We start from the raw sequence: 26,075 nt of genomic DNA, 5'->3' as shown, positions 1-26,075 counted from the left end.
TCCTGACAATCTTTTCCATGATTTTGCATGCTATACTTGTCATTGATACTGGTCTGTAGTTTATTGCTTCATGTCTGTCTCCTTTTTTAAAGATTGGGACTACATTTGCTGTCTTCCATGCCTCAGGCAATCTCCCTGTTTCGATAGATGTATTGAATATTGTTGTTAGGGGTACACATAGCGCCTCTGCTCCCTCTCTCAATACCCATGGGGGAGATGTTATCTGGCCCCATTGCCTTTGAGGTATCTAGCTCACTCAGAAGCCTCTTCACTTCTTCCTCGGTTGTGTGCACTGTGTCCAGCACTTGGTGGTGTGCCCCACCTCTCAGTCTTTCTGGAGTCCCTTCTGTCTCCTCTTTGAACACTTCTTTGAATCTCTTGTTGAGTTCCTTACATACTTCACGGCCATTTCTTGTTGGCTCTCCTCCTTCCTTCCTTAGCCTGATTACCTGGTCCTTGACGGTTGTTTTCTTCCTGATGTGGCTGTACAACAGCTTCGGGTCAGATTTAGCTTTTGCTGCTATGTCGTTTTCATATTGACGCTGGGCCTCCCTTCTTATCTGTGCATATTCGTTTCTGGCTCTACGACTGCTCTCCTTATTCTCCTGGGTCCTTCGCCTTCTATATTTCTTCCATTCCCTAGCACACTTGGTTTTTGCCTCCTTGCATCTTTGGGTGAACCATGGGCTCATCCTGGCTTTTTCATTATTCCTGTTACCCTTGGGTACAAACCTCTCCTCAGCCTCCTTGCACATTGTTGCTACATATTCCATCATCTCATTAACTGGCTTCCCTGCCAGTTCTCTGTCCCACTGAACCTCATTCAGGAAGTTCCTCATTCCTGTGTAGTCCCCTTTCCTGTAGTTTGGTTTCATTTGTCCTTGCCTTCCTGCTTCCCCCTCCACTTGTAGCTCTACTGTGTATTCGAAGCTCAAAACCACATGATCGCTGGCCCCAAGGGGTCTTTCATATGTGATGTCCTCAATATCTGCACGACTCAAGGTGAATACTAAGTCCAGTCTTGCTGGTTCATCCTCTCCTCTCTCTCTTGTAGTGTCCCTTACGTGTTGGTACATGAAGTTTTCCAGTACCACCTCCATCATCTTAGCCCTCCATGTATCTTGGCCCCCATGTGGCTCCAAGTTCTCCCAGTCGATCTCCTTGTGGTTAAAGTCACCCATGATCAGGAGCTTTGCCCTGCATGCATGAGCTCTTCTGGCCACTGCAGCCAGTGTGTCAACCATCGCTCTATTGCTCTCGTCATACTCTTGCCTTGGCCTCCTGCTGTTCTGTGGTGGGTTATACATCACTGCAATTATCACCTTGGGACCACCAGAGTGAAGCGTTCCCGCTATGTCTGTGTATGTGTGTGTGTATGTGTGTGTGTGTTTGTGTGTGTGTGTGTGCGTGTGTGTGTGTATGTGTGTACTCACCTATTTGTACTCACCTATTTGTGGTTTCAGGGGTCGAGTCATAGCTCCTGGCCCTGCCTCTTCACTGATTGCTACTAGGTCCTCTCTCTCCCTGCTCCATGAGCTTTATCATACCTCGACTTAAAACTATGTATGGTTCCCGCCTCCACTACTTCACTTTCTAGGCTATTCCACGGCTTGACTACTCTATGAGTGAAGAAATACTTCCTAACATCCCTTTGATTCATCTGAGTCTTCAACTTCCAATTGTGACCTCTTGTGTTTGTGTCCCATCTCTGGAACATCCCGTCTTTGTCCACCTCGTCTATTCCGTGCAGTATTTTATATGTCGTTATCATGTCTCCCCTGACCCTCCTGGCCTCCAGTGACGTCAGGCCGATTTCCCTCAACCTTTCTTCGTAGGACAATCCCCGTAGCTCTGGGACTAGTCTTGTTGCAAACCTTTGCACTTTCTCTAATTTCTTGACGTGCTTGACTAGGTGTGGATTCCAAACTGGTGCTGCATACTCCAGTATGGGCCTGACGTAAATGGTATACAGAGTCGTGAACGACTCCTTACTGAGGTATCGGAACGCTATCCGTAGGTTTGCCAGGCGCCCGTATGCTGCAGCAGTTATCTGATTGATGTGCGCCTCAGGAGATATGCTCGGTGTTATACTCACCCCCAGATCTTTTTCCTTGAGTGAGGTTTGCAGACTTTGGCCATCTAAACTATATTGTGTCTGCCGTCTTCTTTGCCCTTCCCCAATCTTCATGACTTTGCATTTGCCGGGGTTAAACTCAAGGAGCCAGTTGCTGGACCAGGCTTGTAGCCTGTCCAGGTCTCTTTGTAGTCCTGCCTGATCCTCATCCGATTTGATTCTTCTCATTAACTTCACATCGTCCGCAAACAAGGACACTTCTGAGTCTATCCCTTCCGTTATGTCATTCACATATACCAAGAACAGCACAGGTCCTAGGACTGACCCCTGTGGAACCCCGCTTGTCACAGGCGCCCACTCTGACACCTCGTTACGTACCATGACTCGTTGTTGCCTCCCTGTAAGGTATTCTCTTATCCATTGCAGTGCCTTTCCTGTTATGTGTGCCTGATCCTCTAGCTTTTGCAGTAATCTCTTGTGAGGAACTGTGTCGAAGGCCTTCTTGCAGTCCAAAAAAATGCAGTCGATCCACCCCTCTCTCTCTTGTCTTACTTCTGTCACTTTGTCATAAAACTCTAATAGGTTTGTGACACAGGATTTTCCCTCCCTGAAACCATGCTGGTTGTCAATTATACACTTGTTTCTTTCCAGGTGCTCCACCACTCTCCTCCTGATGATCTTCTCCATGACCTTGCATAATATACACGTTAGTGATACAGGTCTGTAGGTTAGTGCCTCATGTCTGTCGCCCTTTTTAAAAATTGGGACTACATTTGCCATCTTCCATACCTCGGGGAGTTGTCCAGTTTCAAATGATGTGTTGAAGATCTTCGTTAATGGTACACACAATGTCTCTGCTCCCTCTTTAAGGACCCACAGAGAGATGTTGTCTGGTCCCACCGCCTTTGAGGTGTCAAGTTCGCATAGCAGCTTCTTCACCTCGTCCTTGGTTATATGTACCTCATCCAGCACTTGCTGGTGCACCCCCCTGCTCTGATTTCCTGGAGTCCTACTGGTTTCCACTGTAAATACTTCTTTAAATCTTGTGTTGAGCTCTTGTGAATTCCCCATCACCCTTCCTCAGTCTGATTACCTGGTCCTTGACTGCTGTTTTCCTCCTGATGTGGCTGTACAACAGCTTCGGGTCAGTCTTGACTTTCGATGCTATGTCATTTTCGTATTGCCGCTGAGCCTCCCTTCTTATCTGTGCATATTCGTTTCTGGCTCTTCGGCTAATCTCTTTATTTTCCTGAGTTCTCTGTCTTCTGTACCTTTTCCATTCTCTAGTACACCTAGTTTTTGCCTCCCTACACCTTTGGGTGAACCAAGGACTCATTCTGTTCTTCCCATTATTTCTGTTTCCCTTGGGAACAAACCTCTCCTCTGCCTCCTTGCATTTTGTTGCCACATAGTCCATCATTTCTTGTACTGGTTTTCCTGTCAGTTCCCTCTCCCACTGAATGTCTTGAAAGAAGTTCCTCAAGCCTGAGTAGTTCCCCCTTTTGTAGTTTGGCTTTTCCCACCCTATTCCTGCTGCTCTCTCCTCTTGGAGCTCAACTATGTAGTCGAGGCACAGAACCACATGATCACTAGCTCCCAGGGGCCTTTCATACATGATATCCTCAATGTCAGAACTACTCAAGGTGAATACAAGGTCCAGTCTTGCTGGTTCATCCTCTCCTCTCTCTCTGGTAGTGTCTCTAACATGTTGATGCATGAGGTTTTCCAGTACCACATCCATCATCTTGGCTCTCCATGTTTCAGGACCCCCATGGGGTTCCAGGTTTTCCCAGTCAATCTCCTTGTGATTGAAATCACCCATAACTATTAACTTTGCTCCCCCCATGTGTGCTCTCCTGGCCACCTCGGCAAGTGTGTCGACCATTGCTCTGTTGCTCTCATCGTATTCTTCTCTTGGCCTCCTGCAGTTCTGTGGTGGGCTGTACATTACTGCAATTATCACCTTATGTCCCTCAGACTGGATTGTTCCTACTAAGTAGTCCCTTTCGCCCGTGCCATCCATTCCTTCCATTTTCTCAAACCCCCACTGGTTTTTAATGAGCAGTGCAACTCCTCCTCCCCCTCTCCTCCCTCTGTCTTTCCTGAGGATTTGATATCCGGATGGAAAGATTGAATCTGTTATTACTCTGGTGAGTTTTGTTTCTGTGAGTGCTATTATTTCTGGGGATGTCTCCTTGATTCTTTCGTGCCACTCCTCATACTTATTTGTTATTCCATCTGCATTTGTATACCACACCTTCAACTTCTTTTCTAAGATTGTGGTCTGGGAGGTGTATTGGGGTTGAGGAAGTGGGAGACCTGATAAGGAACTATGGGTGGTTGCTGTGGGGGTGGAGTTTGTAATGCAGTGGGTGGGGGCATTGGATGTGGCATGGGTGTTTTGGTTTAGAGTGTTTGGTTGCACTGGGGTTGACCTGGTTGAGAGGCTTCTATATGAAGTTGTGAGGGAGGCTGTATTTGATCTTCCTGTGTCTGGGATCTCCTGTCTGTCTTCTCCATCCCCTCTCTTTCCTCCTTTCGCCTTTGTACCATCTCTCTCTGTTTCTGCCTTTCTGCTTGTGTTCTGTCGCGGTCGAGATACACCTTCCTGTATGCTGGCATGTCCCTTAATCGTGCTTTCTCCTGCAGGATCCTGTTCCGAGTCGATTCTGCCTTGAAGGTCACTTTCACTGGCCGGGTTCTTTTTTGTACAAACCCCCCTATTCTCCGAAAATTTTCCAGCTGGGTCATGTCGTCTTCTCCTATTGCTTTCATGATGCTTTCAATTGCTTTTCTTTCCCCTTGTTTTCTTGCTTCATATGTTTCCCCTTCAACTTCCTGGAGCCCATACACAAAGACTGACCTCACCCTTTCATGCTCCCACTGCATATCCCTGTGTGTCCCCTCATTCAATTTGATTTCCTCCATTGCAGCTTTCCTTTCTTCAGTTTCACTAGCTAATGTACTTGGGCTCAGTGGCCTGTCATTTTCCCTTCTCGGCTTTCCCTGGGCTCTGCTGTGGTATGTTAGGGCCTCCACATATAGCTTAGCTCTTTCATTTACTACAGTCTCCACTGATTTTGCTTCTACATGCAGTTTTGCTCCTTCTTTCCCCACAGTCCCCTTATTTGTGACTGAGGTAGCAGTCTCTGTTGTCAATCCCAAAATGTTCTTTAGTTCTTTAGGCTGTTTCAGATTTTTCAGTTCCTCTTCTAAACTCTGTATCCTGGCCTCTGCTGCTTTGACTTGCACCTCCCACTTCCTGCTTTCCATGTCTATCCTCTCTTCCATTCTCATGCTAAGTTCTTCTAGTTTCTTTTCCCATTCATGTTCCCTTTTTGTGAGCTCTGCTGCCCAATCTTCCTTTGCAGTTTCCTCCTCCTGTCCCTTGGTTTTTCTTGTTGCTCTCTGGCAACCCATTTTTGTTTTATCCTGATTGCCTCAGAGTGGGAAACCTATGTAATTCTGTATGTTAGGTTAGTATTGTGTATGTCAGAGTGTGCGGGGGGGGGGAGGTAGAGGAGGAACTGTGGCTATGTGGGAGAGTAGTGGGGAGGGGGAGTGGGAAGGAGAGTGAAGCAAGTGGGTGAGTGGGAGAGGGAGAGGGGGAAGGAGGGAGAGGTGGGGAGGGGGAGGGTGAAAGAGGGAGGGGAGGGATCAGGTGAAGGAGTGAGATGTCAGTGGGGGAGGGGGGGAGTGTATGTGTGAGTCTGGCAATGTGTGTGTGTGTGTGTGTGTTGTGTGTGTGGGTGTGGGTGTGTGTGGGTGTGTGTGGGTGTGTGTGGGTGTGTGTGGGTGTGTGTGGGTGTGCGTGCGCACACTAGGCTACGCTACTCTTTTGAAGATTATATTTTTTTTTTTCACAATCAATTCCTTATTAATATACACTAATATATACTATGTAATATTAATTGTGTACACTTGTGTTTGTGTGTACACTTGTGTTTGTGTGTGTGTGTGTTTACTAGCTTGTCGTTCTTTGAAAAAGAGGGGGGGGTTACGTTAACACTATTTGTTATTGTTCTTGGTTCACCGGTACTCTCCCGGCCCAGATCTTCGCACACTAGGCTATTTTACTTTTTGAAGATTATAGGATTATTTTTTCTCACTCAATTCCTTATTAATATATACTAATGTTTATAATAATAATAATAATAATAATAATTACGGGTGCACACGTGTGTTTGTATGTGCGTACTTGTTTACTAGCTTGTCGCTGTCAGGGGGGGGGGTTCACTAGGCTACACAACTCTTCTGGAGTTTACCTGGAGAAATTTAGATAATTTACTAAACATTATCAGGGTTACCACTATCTATCTCCTGGTACTGAAATAGGGAGAGAGTGATGGTATAGCATACAACCAGCAGGGCGAGACACTGAGACTTTAGACACTAACCAAAATTAACCACAAATAGGCAAGTGATGTCGTCTGCACAACAATGGAGGTTCCTGCTGGTCGGCTGCTATCAACTCCTTCAATTTTGTAACTCCTTCAGGAACTTTATCATGCATTCAAGTTTTTATTTTATTTTTCTTTTAAGACTTGGTATTCCCTCTTTTTTCTTTAGTACAGTATTATGGTCATAACAAGTCTGATAATGTTAGCTACATTCACAATACTAACAGCTGGGGATTGACTAATTTTTTCTTACGTTCAGTATTTACTTAATCACTCTTTTATGACCTTATCACTACACTGCTGTTATAACCAACTAACATATGTATTTGTTAATAATTCAGATCACACCGTTAACCCAATTAACTGTTTGGATATTTTGTGTCAACACTGCAGCCAGTAGCCTGCCTGATCAGCTGACTGCTACCCTCCCTCACTCACAATTCATTCAAATTTAAATTGTAAAATTCTTGATCTTATCACATTATTCGCACACTTGAAAGCTGTTACGCTCTTGTAGGTATGTTCACTGATTCACTCACGTACGATGACCGCTAATAATATCTTAGGACAGCCACTAGAACGCTAAATCCTGGGAGTACTATTCAGCGATACTGCTTCACGTGTGTGTGTGTATGTGTATGTGTGTGTGTGTATGTGTGTATGTGTATGTGTGTATGTGTGTGTGTATGTGTGTGTGTGTGTGTGTATGTGTATGTGTGTGTGTATGTGTGTGTGTATGTGTGTGTGTGTGTGTGTGTATGTGTATGTGTGTTAGTTACCATTTTGTCCTAGGAACATGTCGATTAGACACTAGGCCTGTTGTACTCACCTATTTGTACTCACCTATTTGTGGTTGCAGGGGTCGAGTCCTAGCTCCTGGCCCCGCCTCTTCACCGGTTGCTACTAGGCCCTCTCTCTCCCCGCTCCATGAGCTTTATCAAACCTCGTCTTAAAACTGTGTATGGTTCCTGCCTCCACTACGTCATTTTCTAGGCTATTCCACTGCCTTACAACTCTATGACTGAAGAAATACTTCCTACTATCTCTCTGACTCATTTGTGTCTTCAACTTCCAATTGTGGCCTCTTGTTTCTGTGTCCCCTCCCTGGAACATCCTGTCTTTGTCCACCTTGTCTATTCCACGCAGTATTTTATATGTCGTTATCATGTCTCCCCTGACCCTCCTGTCCTCCAGTGTGGTCAGGCCGATTTCCCTTAATCTTTCCTCATAGGACATTCCCCTTAGCTCTGGAACTAACCTTGTCGCAAACCTTTGTACTTTCTCTAGTTTCTTGACGTGCTTTATCAAGTGCGGGTTCCAAACAGGTGCTGCATACTCCAGTATGGGCCTGACATACACGGTGTACAGTGTCTTGAATGATTCCTTACTAAGGTATCGGAATGCTGTTCTCAGGTTTGCCAGGCGCCCATATGCTGCAGCAGTTATCTGATTGATGTGTGCTTCCGGAGACATGCTCGGTGTTATACTCACCCCAAGATCTTTCTCCTTGAGTGAGGTTTGCAGTCTTTGGCCACCTAGCCTATACTCTGTCTGTGGTCTTCTGTGCCCCTCCCCCATCTTCATGACTTTGCATTTGGCAGGATTAAATTCGAGAAGCCATTTGCTGGACCAGGTGTCCAGTCTGTCCAGGTCTCTTTGAAGTCTTGCCTGGTCCTCATCAGATTTAATTCTCCTCATTAACTTCACATCATCTGCAAACAGGGACACTTCTGAGTCTAACTCTTCCGTCATGTCGTTCACATATACCAAAAATAGCACTGGTCCTAGGACCGACCCCTGTGGGACCCCGCTCGTCACAGGTGCCCACTGTGATACATCATTACGTACCATGACTCGTTGTTGCCTCCCTGTCAGGTATTCTCTGATCCATTGCAGTGCCCTTCCTGTTATATGCGCCTGATGCTCTAGCTTCTGCACTAATCTCTTGTGAGGAACTGTGTCAAAGGCCTTCTTGCAGTCCTGCAGGCCTGTTGTGTGTGTATGTGTGTGTGTGTGTGTGTGTGTGTATAGGTATGTATGTTTGTGTGTGTGTGTGTGTGTGTGTGTGTGTGTGTGTGTGTGTGTGTGTGTGTGTGTGTTTGTATGTGTGTGTGTATGTGTGTGTGTATGTGTGTGTATGTGTGTGTATGTGTGTGTGTATGTATGTGTGTATGTGTGTGTGTGTATGTGTGTGTGTATGTGTGTGTGTGTGTGTGTGTGTATGTGTATGTGTATGTGTGTGTGTGTGTGTGTGTGTGTGTGTGTGTGTGTGTGTGTATGTGTGTGTGTATGTGTGTGTATGTGTGCGTGTGTGTGTGTGTGTGTATGTGTGTGTGTATGTGTGTGTGTGTGTGTGTGTGTGTGTGTGTGTGTGTGTGTGTGTGTGTGTGTGTGTGTGTATGTGTGTACTCACCTAATTGTACTCACCTAATTGTGGTTGCAGGGGCCGAGACTCAGCTCCTGGCCCCGCCTATTCACTGATCGCTACTAGGTCCTCTCCCTCTCTGCTTCCTGAGCTTTGTCATACCTCTTCTTAAAACTATGTATGGTTCCTGCCTCCACTACTTCACTAGCTAGGCTATTCCACTTCCTGACGACTCTATGACTGAAGAAATACTTCCTAACGTCCCTGTGACTCGTCTGAGTCTTCAGCTTCCAGTTGTGACCCCTTGTTTCTGTGTCCCATCTCTGGAACATCCTATCTCTGTCCACCTTGTCTATTCCCCGCAGTATCTTGTATGTCGTTATCATGTCTCCCCTGACCCTTCTGTCCTTCAGTGTCGTCAGTCCAATTTACCTCAACCTTTTCTCGTACGACATTCCCCTGAGCTCTGGGACTAGCCTTGTTGCAAACCTTTGTACTTTCTCTAACTTCTTGACGTGCTTGACCAGGTGTGGGTTCCAGACTGGTGCTGCATACTCCAGTATGGGCCTAGCATACACAGTGTACAGTGTCTTGAACGATTCCTTATTAAGGTATCGGAACGCTATTCTCAGGTTTGCCAGGCGCCCGTATGCTGCAGTGGTTATTTGGTTGATGTGTGCCTCCGGTGATGTGCTCGGTGTTATGGTCACCCCAAGGTCTTTCTCCCTGAGTGAGGTCTGTAGTCTTTGTCCACCTATCCTATACTCTGTCTGCCGTCTTCTTTGCCCCTCCCCAATCTTCATGACTTTGCATTTGGCAGGATTGAATTCGAGAAGCCAGTTTCTGGAACATATATCCAGCCTGTCCAAGTCTCTTTGCAGTCCTGCCTCATCCTCATCCGATTTACTTCTTCTCATCAACTTCACATCATCTGCGAATAGGGACACTTCAGAGTCTATTCCTTCCAACATGTCGTTTGCATATATCAAAAATAGCACTGGTCCTAGAACTGACCCCTGTGGGACCCCGCTCGTCACAGGCGCCCACTGTGATACCTCTTCACGTACCATGACTCGCTGCTGCCTCCCTGTCAGGTGTTCCCTGATCCATTGCAGTGCCCTCCCTGTTACATGCGCCTGATCCTCCAGCTTCTACACTAATCTCTTTTGGGGAACTGTGTCAAAGGCCTTCCTGCAGTCTAGGAAAACGCAATCTACCCACCCCTCTCTCTCGTGTCTTACTTCTGTTACCTTGTCATAAAACTCCAGGAGGTTTGTGACACAGGATTTGCCTTCCATGAACCCATGCTGGTTTTCATTTATAATCTTGTTCCGTTCCAGGTGTTCGACCACTCTCCTCCTGATAATCTTCTCCATGACTTTGCACACAATACATGTCAGAGACAAAGGTCTGTAGTTTAGTGACTCATTTCTGTTTCCTTTCTTAAATATGGGGGCTGCATTTGCTGTCTTCCATTTCTCAGGTAGTTGCCCAGTTTCAAGGGATGTGTTGAAGATTGTGGTTAGGGGCACGCACAGCATCTCTGCTCCTTCTCTAAGGACCCATGGGGAGATGTTGTCCGGTCCCATTGCCTTTGAGGTATTAAGGTCACTTAGCAGCTTCTGCGCCTCCTCCTCGGTTGTTCATATGTCATCCAACACTTGTCTCTGTCTCTACTGTAAAAACTTCCTTAAATCTCCTGTTTAGCTCCTCACATACCTCCTGATCATTTCATATGAGCTCTCCCCTTCTGTCCTCAATCTGATCACCTGGTCTTTGACTGTTGTCTTCCTCCTGATGTGGCTATACAACAATTTCGGGTCAGTCTTGATTTTCGATGCTATGTCATTTTCATACTGTTGCTGGGCCTCCCTCTTTACCTGTGCATACTCGTTCCTGGCTCTGCGACTGATCTCCCTATTTTCGTGTGTTCTCTGCTTTCTGTACTTTTTCCATTCTCTATTGCACTTTCTTTTTGCCTCCTTACACCGTCGGGTAAACCAGGGGCTCGTTCTGGTCTTCCCATTGTTTCTGTTGCCCTTGGGAATAAACCTTTCCACTGCCTCCTTGCATTTTGTTGTTACATATTCCATCATTTCGTTTAGTGGCTTTCCTGTCAGTTCTCTGTCCCACGGAACCTCCTGCAGGAAGTTCCTCAACCCTATGTAGTCCCCTCTTTTATAGCCAGGCTTTTCCCATTCAACTCCTGTTACTCTCTCCACTTGCAACTCTATGTATTCAAAGCACAGAACCACGTGGTCGCTAGCTCCTAGGGGACTCTCATACTTGATGTCCTCAATGTCTGAGCTGCCCAGGATGAACTCAAGGTCCAATCTTGCTGGTTCATCCTCCCCTCTCACTCTGGTAGTGTCCTTAACATGTTGGTGCATGAGGTTTTCCAGCACCACGTCCAACAACTTGGCTCTCCATGTTTTGGGACCCCCATGTGGCTCCAGGTTTTCCCAGTCAGTCTCCCTGTGGTTGAAATCCCCCATAACCAGCAACTTTGCTCTGCTGGAGTGAGCTCTTCTTGCCACCTCAGCAAGTGTGTCCACCATTGCTCTGTTGCTCTCTTCATATTCCTCTCTTGGCCTCCTGCAGTTCTGTGGTGGATTATACATCACTGCAATGACCACCTTGTGCTCCCCAGACTGAAGTGTACCTACTATGTAGTCTCTTTCTCCCGTCTCGTCTATGCCTTCCATTTTCACGAATTTCCATCTGTTATTTACGAGCAGAGCAACCCCACCTCAACCTCTGCCCCTTCTATCTTTCTTCATGATCTGGTATCCTGGTGGGAAGATTGCATCTGTTATTGTCTCCGTGAGTTTTGTTTCCGTAACTCCTATGATGTCTGGAGAATTCTCATTGATTCTTCCTTGCCATTCCTCATGTTTATTCGTTAATCCATCCGCATTTGTGTGTGTGTATCTGTGTGTGTGTGTGTGTGTGTGTGTGTGTGTGTGTGTGTGTGTGTGTGTGTGTGTGTGTGTGTGTGTTTGAGTGTGTGTTTGTGTGTGTGTGTGTGTGTGTTTGAGTGTGTGTGTGTGTGTGTGTATGTGTGTGTATGTGTGTGTGTGTGTATGTGTGTGTGTATGTGTGTGTGTGTGTCTGTGTGTGTGTTTGTGTGTGTGTGTGTTTGTGTGTGTGTGTGTACTCACCTAATTGTGGTTGCAGGGGTCGAGACTCAGCTCCTGGCCCCGCCTCTTAACTGATCACTACTGGGTCCTCTCTCTCTCTGCTTCCTGAGCTTTGTCATACCTCTTCTTAAAACTATGTATGGTTCCTGCCTCCACTACTTCACTTGCTAGGCTATTCCATTTGTTGACAACTCTATGACTGAAGAAATACTTCCTAACGTCCCTGTGACTCGTCTGAGTCTTCAGCTTCCAGTTGTGACCCCTTGTCCCTGTGTCCCATCTCTGGAACATCCTATCTCTGTCCACCTTGTCTATTCCCCGCAGTATCTTGTATGTCGTTATCATGTCCCCCCTGACCCTTCTGTCCTCCAGTGTCGTCAGTCCGATTTCCATTAACCTTTCCTCGTACGACATTCCCCTGAGCTCTGGGACTAGCCTTGTTGCAAACCTTTGTACTTTCTCTAACTTCTTGACGTGCTTGACCAGGTGTGGGTTCCAGACTGGTGCTGCATACTCCAGTATGGGCCTAACATACACAGTGTACAGTGTCTTGAACGATTCCTTATTAAGGTTTCGGAACGCTATTCTCAGGTTTGCCAGGCGCCCGTATGCTGCAGTGGTTATTTGGTTGATGTGTGCCTCCGGTGATGTGCTCGGTGTTATGGTCACCCCAAGGTCTTTCTCCCTGAGTGAGGTCTGTAGTCTTTGTCCACCTAGCCTATACTCTTTCTGCGGTCTTCTTTGCCCCTCCCCAATCTTCATGACTTTGCATTTGGCTGGATTGAATTCGAGAAGCCAGTTACTGGACCACATGTCCAGCCTGTCCAGGTCTCTTTGCAGTCCTGCCTCATCCTCGTCCGATTTAATTCTTCTCATCAACTTCACGTCATCTGCGAACAGCGACACTTCAGAGTCTATTCCTTCCATCATGTCGTTCACATATATCAAAAATAGCACTGGTCCTAGAACTGACCCCTGTGGGACCCCGCTCGTAACAGGCGCCCACTGTGATACCTCTTCACTTACCATGACTCGCTGCTGCCTCCTTGTCAGGTATTCCTTTATCCATTGCAGTGCCCTCCCTTTTACATGTGCCTGATCCTCCAGGTTCTGCACTAATCTCTTGTGGGGAACTGTGTCAAAGGCCTTCCTGCAGTCTAGGAAAACGCAATCTACCCACCCCTCTCTCTCGTGTCTTACTTCTGTTACCTTGTCATAAAACTCCAGGAGGTTTGTGATACAAGATTTGCCTTCCATGAACCCATGCTGGTTTTCATTTATAATCTTGTTCCTTTCCAGGTGTTCGACCACTCTCCTCCTGATAATCTTCTCCATGACTTTGCACACAATACATGTCAGAGACACAGGTCTGTAGTTTAGTGCCTCGTTTCTGTTTCCTTTCTTAAATATGGGGACTAAATTAGCTGTCTTCCATTTCTCAGGTAGTTGCCCAGTTTCAAGGGATGTGTTGAAGATTGTGGTTAGAGGCACGCACAGCATCTCTGCTCCTTCTCTTAGGACCCATGGGGAGATGTTGTCCGGTCCCATCGCCTTTGAGGTGTCAAGGTCACTTACGAGCTTCTTCACCTCCTCCTCAGTTGTTCGTATGTCATCCAACACTTGTTGGTATATTCCCTCTTGATGTTCCCTTCTGTGCTGTCTTCCCACAGCCCTTCCTGTCTCTACTGTAAAAACTTCCTTAAATCTCCTGTTCAGCTCCTCACATACCTCCTGATCATTTCTTGTGAGTTCTCCACCTTCTGTCCTTAATCTGATCACCTGGTCTTTGACTGTTGTCTTCCTCCTGATGTGGCTATACAACAGTTTCAGGTCAGTCTTGATTCTCGATTCTATGTCATTTTCATACTGTCGCTGGGCCTCCCTCCTTACCTGTGCATACTCATTCCTGGCTCTGCGACTGATCTCCCTATTTTCATGTGTTCTTTGCCTTCTGTACTTTTTCCATTCTCTATTGCACTTTGTTTTTGCCTCCTTACACCGTCGGGTAAACCAGGGGCTCGTTCTGGTCTTCCCATTGTTTCTGTTGCCCTTGGGAATAAACCTTTCCACTGCCTCCTTGCATTTTGTTGTTACACATTCCATCATTTCATTTACTGGCTTTCCTGCCAGTTCTCTGTCCCACTGGACCTCCCGCAGGAAGTTCTTCAACCCTACGTAGTCCCCTCTTTTATAGTCAGGCTTTTCCCATTCAACTCCTGTTATTCTTTCCTCTTGCAGCTCTACTATGTATTCAAAGCACAGAACCACGTGGTCGCTAGCTCCTAGGGGACTCTCATACTTGATGTCCTCAATGTCTGAGCTGCCCAGGGTGAACACAAGGTCCAATCTTGCTGGTTCATCCTCCCTCTCACTCTGGTAGTGTCCTTAACATGTTGTGCATGAGGGTTTTCCAGCACCACGTCCAACATCCTGGCTCTCCATGTTTCGGGACCCCCATGTGGCTCCAGGTTTTCCCAGTCAATCTCCCTGAGGTTGAAATCCCTCATAACCAGCAACTTTGCTCTGCTGGAGTGAGCTCTTCTTGCCACCTCAGCAAGTGTGTCCACCATTGCTCTGTTGCTCTCTTCATATTCCTCTCTTGGCCTCCTGCAGTTCTGTGGTGGATTATACATCACTGCAATGACCACTTTGTGTTCCCCAGACTGAAGTGTACCTGCTATGTAGTCTCTTTCTCCCGTCTCATCTATGCCTTCCATTTTCTCGAATTTCCATCTGTTTTTTATGAGCAGAGCAACCCCACCTCCCCCCCTGCCCCTTCTATCTTTCCTCATGATCCGGTATCCTGGTGGGAAGATTGCATCTGTTATTGTCTCCGTGAGTTTTGTTTCTGTAAGTGCTATGATATCTGGGGACTTCTCATTGATTCTTTCTTGCCATTCCTCATGTTTATTTGTTAATCCATCTGCATTTGTGTACCAAACCTTCAACTTCTGCTCTAATACTGTAACTGTGGTGTGGGGGGTGGAAACAGAGGAATCGGTGTGTGATGGTTGGTTTGGATTGTTCAGTTGCCTTGGGGGTGTCGTGGCTGGAGTCCTTCTGCAGGTGTTTCTGGGGGGTGTGCTTGTCCTTCCATTTGATCCTGGGTCATGCTGCTCTCCTTTTTCATTTCCTCCCATTTTTCCTTTCGTTTTTGAACTCTCTCTTTCATCGTCTTCCTTTCGTCCTGTGTTCTGTCTCGATCGAGGTACACACTCCAGAACTCCTGCTTGCCTCTCAGCCGTGCTTTCTCCTGCAGGATCATGGTTTGGGTTGATTCTGCCTTGAAAATTGCTTTGAGAGGCCGATTCCTTTTCTTTGCAAACCACCCAATTCTCCGAAAATTTGCCACCTGGGTCATGTCCCCCTCGCCTATCACCTTCATGATATCTTCAATCGCTTTTTTCTCCTCCTGCTTTCTTTCATCATAAGTTCCCCTTTAGCTTCGTCTAGCCCATAGACAAACACGGATCTCTCCCTTTCCACCTCCCACTGTGACTCCCATTGCATCCTCTGATGTGTTTTAGTTCCTTCCCGTGGAGTGTTCCTTCCTTCAGTCCCTTCCCTAGTTATGGCCCCTATGCTTCTTGGTTTGTCCTTCCTGCTCACCTGTTCCTGGCCCCCACAGGTATCTGGTAAGGTCCCTGCACATGTCCTAGTTCCTTCAATGTCTTCCAACCTCTCATTCTGTCCTAGTGTGCTCCCTTTCTTTGTTTTGGCCCCATGTGGGTTTGACAGGACCTCTGCATACAGTTTAGTTTCCATGCTTCCTTCAGACCTGTTGTCTGTGTCTGATGTAGCCATTGCCGATGCTACTTCTGTAATATCTTTGTCTCTGTGCTGTTTCAGATGTCTCAGCTCCTCTTCTAATCTCTCTATCTTGATTTCTGCTGCTGTGGCCTGTTGCTTCCACCTTCTGCATTCTGCTGCTAACCTCTCTTCCATCTTCCTTTCCAGCTCATCTAGTCTCCTTCCCCAGTCTTCCTCCCTTTTTTTGAGCTCTACCTCCCATTCCTCCCTCCCAGATTCGTCCTTGGAGCCCCTTGTCCTCATCCTGGTTCTAGATTCCCCCGTTGCTCCACAGAAGGGGGGACGGGTGGTTAGGGAGAGGGGAATAGATGGTTAGGAGGAGAGGGGATGAATGGTTGTGGGGGAGGGGGAGGATGGTTATTGGAGGGGTAGAGATAGTTGGGGAGGGGGTTAGATGGTTTGGGGGAGGGGTAGATGGCTAGGGTTAGGTGGTTAGGGAAGGGGGAGAGGTGTGTGTGTATATGTGTGTGTATGTGTATGTGTATGTGTGTGTGTGTGTATGTGTGTGTGTGTGTATGTGTATGTGTGTGTGTGTGTACTCACCTATTTGTACTTACCTAGCTGTGGTTGCAGGGGTCGAGTCACAGCTCCTGATCCTGCCTCTTTACTAGCTGCTACTAGATCACTCTTTCTGCTCCATGAGCTTTATCATACTTCTTCTTAAAGCTATGTATAGATTCTGCCTCCACTACATCACTTCCCAGACTGTTCCACTTCCTGACTACTCTGTGGCTGAAGAAATACTTCCTAACATCCTTGTGATTCATCTGAGTCTTCAACTTCCAACTGTGTCCCCTTGTTGCTGTGTCCCATCTCTGGAACATCCTGTCTTTGTCTACCTTGTCAATTCCTCTCAGTATTTTGTATGTCGTTATCATATCCCCCCTATCTCTCCTGTCCTCCAGTGGCGTCAGGTCAACTTCCCTTAACCTCTCCTCGTAGGACATACTTCTTAGCTCCGGGACTAGTCTTGTTGCAAACCTTTGCACTTTCTCTAGTTTCCTTACGTACTTGGCTAGGTGTGGGTTCCAAACTGGTGCTGCATATTCCAGTATGGGCCTAACGTACACAGTGTACAGGGTCCTGAACGATTCCTCATTAAGATGTCGGAATGCTGTTCTGAGGTTTGCTAGGCGGCCATATGCTGCAGCAGTTATTTGGTTAATGTGTGCCTCAGGAGATGTGCCTGGTGTTATACTCACCCCAATGTCCTTTTCCTTGAGTGAGGTTTGTAGTCTCTGGCCCCTTAGACTGTACTCTGTCTGCGGTCTTCTTTACCTTTCCCCCAATCTTCATGATTTTACACTTGGTGGGGTTGAACTCCAGGAGCCAGTTGCTGGATCAGGCCTGAAGCTTGTCCAGTTGCCTGGATTCTTCTCATTAACTTCACATCATCTGCAAACAGGGACGCTTTGGAGTCTATTCCTTCCGCTGTTTACTTCCTGATAGTTATTCCCTGAACTATTGCAGTGCCTTCCCTGTTATCCTTGTCTAGTCCTCCAGCTTTTGCACTCATCTCTTGTGTGAAACTGTGCCAAACGCCTTCTTACAGTCCAAGAAAATGCAATCTACCCACCCCTCTCTCTCTTGTCTTACTGCTGTCACCCTATCATAGACCTCCAGTAGGTTTGTGACACAGGATTTCCCATCCCTGAAACCGTGCTGGCTGTCGTTGAGAAGCTCATTCCTTTCTAGGTGTTCCACCACTCTTCTCCTGATAATCTTCTCCATGACTTTGCATACTATACATGTCAATGACACTGGTCTGTAGTTTAATGCTTCGTGTCTGTCTCTTTTTTTAAAAATTGGGACTACGTTTGCAGTCTTCCATACCTCAGGTAGTCGCCCTGTCTCGAAAAATGTGTTGAAGATTGTTGTTAGGGGTACACATAGTGCCTCTGCTCCCTCTCTCAGGACCCATGGAGAGATGTTATCCGGCCCCATCGCATTTGAGGTGTCTAGCTCGCTTAGTAACCTCTTCACTTCTTCCTGGGTTGTATGTATTGTGTCCAACAATTGATGGTGTGTTTATGTGTGTGTGTGTGTGTGTGTGTGTGTGTGTGTACTCGCCTACATGTGGTTTCAGGTGTCGAGTCTCAGCTCCTGGCCCTGACTCTTCGCTGGTCGCTAATAGGTTCGCTCCTGTCTTTGAGAGTCTTATCGTACCTCTTCTTAAAGCCGTATATGGACCCTGCCTCTACTATTTCATTCTCCAGATTACTCTACTCCCGGGCTTCTCTAAGGCTGAATAAATACTGCTTGATATCCCTGTGACACATCTGAGTTTTAACTTCGAGCTGTGTCCTCGTGATATTTTTACCCAGTCTTTCAAACAATGTGTTCTTATTCACCCTATCTGTTCCTCTTAGAATTTTGTACGTTATCATATCACCTTAGTTCTTCAGTCCTCCAGTGATATCAGGCTGAGTTACCTTACCTTCTGCTTATAGGACATAAGTAGAGGTTAAGGGTACTAACATTTGTACTTTCTCCAGTTCATTGACATGCTTGACTAGGTGTGGGTTCCATACTGGTGCTGCATACTCCTGTATGGACCTGACGTACAAGGTGTAGTGTCCTGAATGACTCCTCACTTAGATGTCTAAAAGCTTGTATTAGATTTGCCAGACGCGCATTTGTTGCAGCATTTATTTGCTTGATGTGCGCCTCTAGGGATATGCTCGCCCCAAGATCCTTCTCTTTGAGTGAGGTTTGCATACTCAGACAAGACAGTCTGCGGTCTTGATTACCCTTCCCCAAGCTTCAAACCTTCGTAGTTTCTGTAGTTAAACTCCAGTAGCCTAAGCAGACCAGACCTGCAGCCTGTCCACATCTATTTATAGCTGTCTTTGGTTAACGTCTGCTTGTATTCCCCTCATTTTCTTCACATCATCTGCGAACAGGAATACCTCTGATTATCCCTTTTCTCATGTCATTCACGTATACAAGAAATAGCACCGGACCTAGGACTGATCCTTGTTGAAACCCACTCGTCACATACACCCATTCCGAAACATAATCACACACCATCACTCGTCGTTTCCTTCGTGTTTCTGTTTTTACCTATTTGTTCTTACCTATCTGTGGTTGCAGCGGTCGAATCACAGATCCTGGCCCCGCCTTTTCTCTGGTTCTTGCTCCATAAGCTTTATCGTATCTCTTCTTAAACCTATGTATGGATCCCGCCTCCATTACATCACTCTCCAGATTGTTCCACTTCCTGACAATTTTATGGCTGAAGAACTTACAAACATCCCTGTGATTCATCTGAGTTTTCAACTTCCAGTTGTGACCCTTTGTTGCTGTGTCCCATCTCAGAAACATCCTGTAAATATCTACCTTGTTAATTCCTCTCAGTATTTTATGTCGTTATCATGTCCCTCCCCTATCTCTCCTGTGCTCTTGTGTCGCCAGATATATTTTTCTTAACCTCTTCTCGTAGGACATACTTCTTAGCTCCGGGACTAGTCTTGTTGCAAACCTTTGAATTTCTCTAATTTTTCGACGTGCTTGAACAGTGGGTTCCATATATAGGCTAGTGGGTTCCATACTGGTGCTGCATACTCCAATATGGGTCTGATGTACACGGCGTACAGAATCTTGAACACCTCCTTGTTAAGGTGTCGAAACGCTATTTTTAGGTTTGCTAGGCGCCCATATGCTGCAGCAGTCATTTAGTTGATGTGAGCCTCAGGAGATGTGCTAGGTATTATACTCACCCCAAGATCATTTTCCTTGAGTGAGGTTTGCAATCCTTGGCCCCCCTAGCCTGTACTCTGTCTGTTGTCTTCTTTGACCTTCCCTAATCTTCATAACTTTGCACTTGGTGGGGTTAATCTCCAGGAGCCAGTTGCTGGACCAGGCTTGCAACCTGTCCAGATCCCTTTGTAGTTCTACCTGATCCTCATCCACTTGAATTCTCTGCATTAGCTTCACGTTGTCTGCAAACAAGGACACCCTTGAATCTTTCCTCTCCGTCAAGCCATCACATATACCAGAAACAGCATCGGTCCTAGGACTGACCCTGGTGGAACCCCTCTCGTCACAGGCACCTACTCTGACTCCTCGTCACGTACCATCACTCGTTGTTTCCTTCCTGAGAGGTATTATCTGATCCATTGCAGTGACGTTCCTGTTATTCATGCCTATTCCTCAATCTTTTGCATTAATAGTTCCTGTCTTACTTCTGTCACCTTGTCGTAAAACTTTAGTAGGTTTGTGACACAGGATTTTCCCCTCTCTGAAACCGTGCTGGTTATCATGTATAACCTCATTCCTTTTTAGTTGCTCCACCAGTCTCTTCCTGATAAGCTTCTCCATGACTTTGCATATTATACAGTGCTAGTCACGGCATTATGCCGGGTGAGCGCCCCGGCAAAATGTCGTGATGAAACTCAAAGACCTACCATACAAGGGGTTCTTTTTTCACCAGTGCATTATGCCGGGTAGCAGCCGTTGGCATGACGTCACGGCCTGCCGCCACACTCCACAGTGACTCGTCGGTGCTCATGTGGCTGCCATGGTGAGAAGAAGTGTTGCACTTTTGTCTCTCATCCATTCCATCTTTCGACCAGTGTTCTCTTTGGCTTTGGGGCTATACATATTTGATTATGGGTGAAAGGAAATCTTTAACCCCTGAAACTATAGCTCAAATCATAGGGCTTAGCAAAGCTGGGCACCAGATGAAAGAAATAGTGGAGAATGTTGGTGTGTGTGAGATTTCAGTGAGGAACTGGGTGCAGCGTTTCAAAGCTGGTGGCGGTGTCGAGTTATTGTCTACCAAACCTCGACCTGGCCCCTCGAAGAAGACATCTGTTCGTACCTTAACTCTGTTAAAGGAGTTAGAGAGTACACCTAAGATAACTGCTAAAGAATTGAAAGAAAAGAACCCACATCTTCTCTCAGAGGTGTCTGTAAGAACTGTTAACAGATATGTGTCAGAACGGGGCTACAGTAGTCATCGCCAGGTTAAGAAACCGATCCTCTCCAAGCCACAGAAGAAACGTAGGCTGGATTATGCAAAGAAATATCTTCACTGGAATCCTCAACAGTGGTCTGAAGTACTTTGGAGTGATGGATCAACCTTCACCGTCACCTGTAACCGTGGGGGGACGTGTACCAGCCCAGAGGTAGTGACCCGCTAGACCCACGCTACACCAAACACCCAGACTCGCTCATGGTTTGAGGGTGTTTCAGTGCTCAGAGTGTTGGTGAACTCACTGTGCTTTCCAAAAACCAGTATATGAACCAGTATAATTACCTGGAGTTATTGTGTGACAATTTACCTGAGGTGTTAGACAAGTGTGGGGCTACGGTTTTTATGCAGGATGGTACACCGTGTTATACCGCCAAATCTATAGTTCAGTGTCTTAAGGACTGTGAAGTGAGGTTCTTTAATGACTGGCCAGGCAATTCCCCGGACCTAAACCCTATTGAGAACCTCTGGTCAATAGTGAAACGAAGTTTAATGGACAAGGATATCAGTTCCATCCTGCAGCTGGAGGCTGCTCTTCATGAGGCATGGAATATTATACCTCCCCAAACCCTCAAAAATTTGTGTGAGAGTCTTCGTACACGGCTGAGGGACGTGATTAAGCGTAAAAGAACGCAGCACCAAATGTTAAAACCTCAGTAAGTGTGCAAATATATATATTATAATCTTTCATGGTATGTGTTTATGTTTTGGTACGTGTGTGGGGGAGGGGCGGCATAATGCCATGACTAGCACTGTACATGTGCATAAACAAGGGGTGGTCAGTGACACTGCCTGTCTCCTTTCTTAAAGATAGGGACTACATTTACTCTCTACCACATCTCAGCAGTTGCCCTGTTTCGATAGATGTGTTGAAGATTGTTGTTAGCAACACACACACACCGCCTCTGCTCCCTCTCTCAGGACCCATGGAAAGATGTTGTCCGGCCGCACCGCCTTTGAGGTGTCTAGTACACCTGGCAGCACCTGTTAGTGTACGCTACCATTCCAGTTTACTGTAGTCCAGTCTGTCCCCACTGAAAATACTTCCTTAAATGTCGGGTTTAGCTCTTCACATACTTTATAGTTTCTTGTATGTGTACTCACCTAGTTGTACTCACCTAGTTGAGGTTGCAGGGGTCGAGTCCAAGCTCCTGGCCCCGCCTCTTCACTGGTCACTACTAGATCACTCTCCCTGAACCGTGAGCTTTATCATACCTCTGCTTAAAGCTATGTATGGATCCTGCCTCCACTACATCGCTTCCCAAACTATTCCACTTCCTGACTATTCTGTGGCTGAAGAAATACTTCCTAACATCCCTGTGATCCATCTGTGTCTTCAACTTCCAACTGTGTCCCCTTGTTGCTGTGTCCAATCTCTGGAACATCCTGTCTTTGTCCACCTTGTCAATTCCGCTCAGTATTTTGTATGTCGTTATCATGTCCCCCCTATCTTTCCTGTCCTCCAGTGTCGTCAGGTTGATTTCCCTTAACCACTCCTCGTAGGACATACCTCTTAGCTCTGGAACTAGTCTTGTTGCAAACCTTTGCACTTTCTCTAGTTTCTTTACGTGCTTGGCAAGGTGTGGGTTCCAAACTGGTGCCGCATACTCCAATATGGGCCTAACGTACACGGTGTACAGGGTCCTGAATGATTCCTTATTAAGATGTCGGAATGCTGTTCTGAGGTTTGCTAGGCGCCCATATGCTGCAGCAGTTATTTGGTTGATGTGCGCTTCAGGAGATGTGCCTGGTGTTATACTCACCCCAAGATCTTTTTCCTTGAGTGAGGTTTGTAGTCTCTGGCCCCCTAGACTGTACTCCGTCTGCGGTCTTCTTTGCCCTTCCCCAATCTTCATGACTTTGCACTTGGTGGGGTTGAACTCCAGGAGCCAATTGCTGGACCAGGTCTGCAGTCTGTTCAGATCCCTTTGTAGTTCTGCCTGGTCTTCGATCGAATGAATTCTTCTCATGAACTTCACGTCATCTGCAAACAGGGACACTTCGGAGTCTATTCCTTCCCTCATGTCGTTCATGTGTGTGTGTGTGTGTGTGTGTGTGTGTGTGTACTCACCTAGTTGTACTCACCTAGTTGAGGTTGCGGGGGTCGAGTCCGAGCTCCTGGCCCCGCCTCTTCACTGATCGCTACTAGGTCACTCTCCCTGAGCCGTGAGCTTTATCATACCTCTGTTTAAAGCTATGTATGGATCCTGCCTCCACTACATCGCTTCCCAAACTATTCCACTTACTGACTACTCTGTGGCTGAAGAAATACTTCCTAACATCCCTGTGATTCATCTGTGTCTTCAGCTTCCAACTGTGTCCCCTTGTTACTGTGTCCAATCTCTGGAACATCCTGTCTTTGTCCACCTTGTCAATTCCTCTCAGTATTTTGTATGTCGTTATCATGTCCCCCCTATCTCTCCTGTCCTCCAGTGTCGTCAGGTTGATTTCCCTTAACCTCTCCACGTAGGACATACCTCTTAGCTCTGGGACTAGTCTTGTTGCAAACCTTTGCACTTTCTCTAGTTTCTTTACGTGCTTGGCTAGGTGTGGGTTCCAAACTGGTGCCGCATACTCCAATATGGGCCTAACGTATACGGTGTACAGGGTCCTGAACGATTCCTTATTAAGATGTCGGAATGCTGTTCTGAGGTTTGCTAGGCGCCCATATGCTGCAGCAGTTATTTGGTTGATGTGCGCTTCAGGAGATGTGCCTGGTGTTATACTCACCCCAAGATCTTTTTCCTTGAGTGAGGTTTGTAGTCTCTGACCCCCTAGACTGTACTCCGTCTGCGGCCTTCTTTGCCCTTCCCCAATCTTCATGACTTTGCACTTGGTGGGATTGAACTCCAGGAGCCAATTGCTGGACCAGGTCTGCAGCCTGTCCAGATCCCTTTGTAGTTCTGCCTGGTCTTCGATCGAGTGTATTCTTCTCATCAACTTCACGTCATCTGCAAACAGGGACACCTCAGAGTCTATTCTTTCCGTCATGTCGTTCACAAATACCAGAAACAGCACTGGTCCTAGGACTGACCCCTGCGGGACCCCGCTGGTCACAGGTGCCCACTCTGACACCTCGCCACGTACCATGACTCGCTGCTGTCTTCCTGACAAGTATTCCCTGATCCATTGTAGTGCCTTCCCTGTTATCCCTGCTTGGTCCTCCAGTTTTTGCACCAATCTCTTGTGTGGAACTGTGTCAAACGCCTTCTTGCAGTCCAAGAAAATGCAATCCACCCACCCCTCTCTCTCTTGTCTTACTGCTGTCACCATGTCATAGAACTCCAGTAGGTTTGTGACACAGGATTTCCCGTCCCTGAAACCATGCTGGCTGCTGTTGATGAGATCATTCCTTTCTAGGTGTTCCACCACTCTTCTCCTGATAATCTTCTCCATGATTTTGCATACTATACATGTCAGTGACACTGGTCTGTAGTTTAATGCTTCATGTCTGTCTCCTTTTTTAAAGATTGGGACTACATTTGCTGTCTTCCATGCCTCAGGCAATCTCCCTGTTTCGATAGATGTATTGAATATTGTTGTTAGGGGTACACATAGCGCCTCTGCTCCCTCTCTCAATACCCATGGGGAGATGTTATCTGGCCCCATTGCCTTTGAGGTATCTAGCTCACTCAGAAGCCTCTTCACTTCTTCCTCGGTTGTGTGCACTGTGTCCAGCACTTGGTGGTGTGCCCCACCTCTCCCTCTTTCTGGAGTCCCTTCTGTCTCCTCTGTGAACACTTCTTTGAATCTCTTGTTGAGTTCTTCACATACTTCACGGTCATTTCCTGTTGTCTCTCCTCCTTCCTTCCTTAGCCTGATTACCTGGTCCTTGACTGTTGTTTTCCTCCTGATGTGGCTGTACAACAGTTTCGGGTCAGATTTGGCTTTCGCTGCTATGTCATTTTCATATTGTCTTTGGGCCTCCCTTCTTATCTGTGCATATTCGTTTCTGGCTCTACGACTGTTCTCCTTATTCTCCTGGGTCCTTTGCCTTCTATATTTCTTCCATTCCCTAGCACACTTGGTTTTTGCCTCCCTGCACCTTTGGGTAAACCATGGGCTCATCCTGGCTTTTTCATTACTCCTGTTACCCTTGGGTACAAACCTCTCCTCAGCCTCCTTGCATTTTGTTGCTACATATTCCATCATCTCATTAACTGGCTTCCCTGCCAGTTCTCTGTCCCACTGAACCCCGTTCAGGTAGTTCCTCATTCCTGTGTAGTCCCCTTTCTTGTAGTTTGGCTTCATTCGTCCTGGCCTTCCTGCTTCTCCCTCCACTTGTAGCTCTACTGTGTATTCGAAGCTTAAAACCACATGGTCACTGGCCCCAAGGGGTCTTTCATATGTGATGTCCTCGATATCTGCACTACTGAAGGTGAATACTAAGTCCAGCCTTGCTGGTTCATCCTCTCCTCTCTCTCTTGTAGTGTCCCTTACGTGTTGGTACATGAAGTTCTCCAGTACCACCTCCATCATCTTAGCCCTCCATGTATCTTGGCCCCCATGTGGGTCCAAGTTCTCCCAATCGATCTCCTTGTGGTTAAAGTCACCCATGATCAGGAGCTTTGCCCTGCATGCATGAGCTCTTCTGGCCACTCTAGCCAGTGTGTCAACCATCGCTCTATTGCTCTCGTCGTACTCTTGCCTTGGCCTCCTGCTGTTCTGTGGTGGGTTATACATCACTGCTATTACCACCTTGGGACCTCCAGAGTGAAGTGTTCCCACTATGTAATCACGTGTGTGTGTGTGTGTGTGTGTGTGTGTGTGTGTGTGTGTGTGTGTGTGTGTATGTATGTGTGTGTGTGTGTGTGTGTGTGTGTGTGTGTGTGTGTGTGTGTGTACGTGCGTGCCGTCTTGTGTTTGCAGAGCGAGGAGAGAAGTTTGGAAGGTTAGGGAACACGTTTATATTATCGTGTATTACAGAGCCCGGGGCAGGAGTGTGGAGGCATGTGGAACCTCCTGGGCAAGTGTGGAACTTCCCTCATCTGCATAAAGAAAAGAATATCTGGCGATGGCATCTGTGTGTGAGTCAGCTCAAAATGCTACTGCCAGAGAGCCATCTGCCATCGTCTGTCTTCACCACCTCCCAGCTAGTACACTGGCTTTGCTGTCAAGACAACCACCTGTGAACCATACAGCCACCATGACAACCTCCAGGTTCATATTTGATCAACATTTTAGCAAGTGCAGTTGCAGTGGTGTGAATACTGTTGTTGCAACTTTCAAGGACTGTGACATCTTAACAGAAATGAGGGTTTTAAAATGCAAAAAAAAATGGTATAAATAAAAAACTGTAAATAACTCTTCA

General features: G+C 46.7%; 1 non-coding gene across 5 annotated transcripts in view; it reads left to right on the top strand.

The window, feature by feature from the left end:
* The window catches only part of LOC128698900 (uncharacterized), a 38,108-nt gene extending 12,033 nt beyond the window's left edge, over positions 1 to 26,075 (top strand). For all 5 annotated transcript variants that reach the window (XR_011393545.1, XR_011393547.1, XR_011393546.1 and 2 more), the window contains one exon: positions 25,691 to 26,075. This is a non-coding gene — a transcript (uncharacterized protein). The remainder of the gene's footprint in view (positions 1 to 25,690) is intronic.

The sequence above is a fragment of the Cherax quadricarinatus genome, chromosome 55 (assembly GCF_038502225.1).
Source record: "Cherax quadricarinatus isolate ZL_2023a chromosome 55, ASM3850222v1, whole genome shotgun sequence".
Classification (NCBI taxonomy): Eukaryota; Metazoa; Arthropoda; class Malacostraca; order Decapoda; family Parastacidae; genus Cherax; species Cherax quadricarinatus.
The sequence above is the reverse complement of the archived record's forward strand: the minus strand, read 5'-3'. Positions and strand labels throughout refer to the sequence as shown.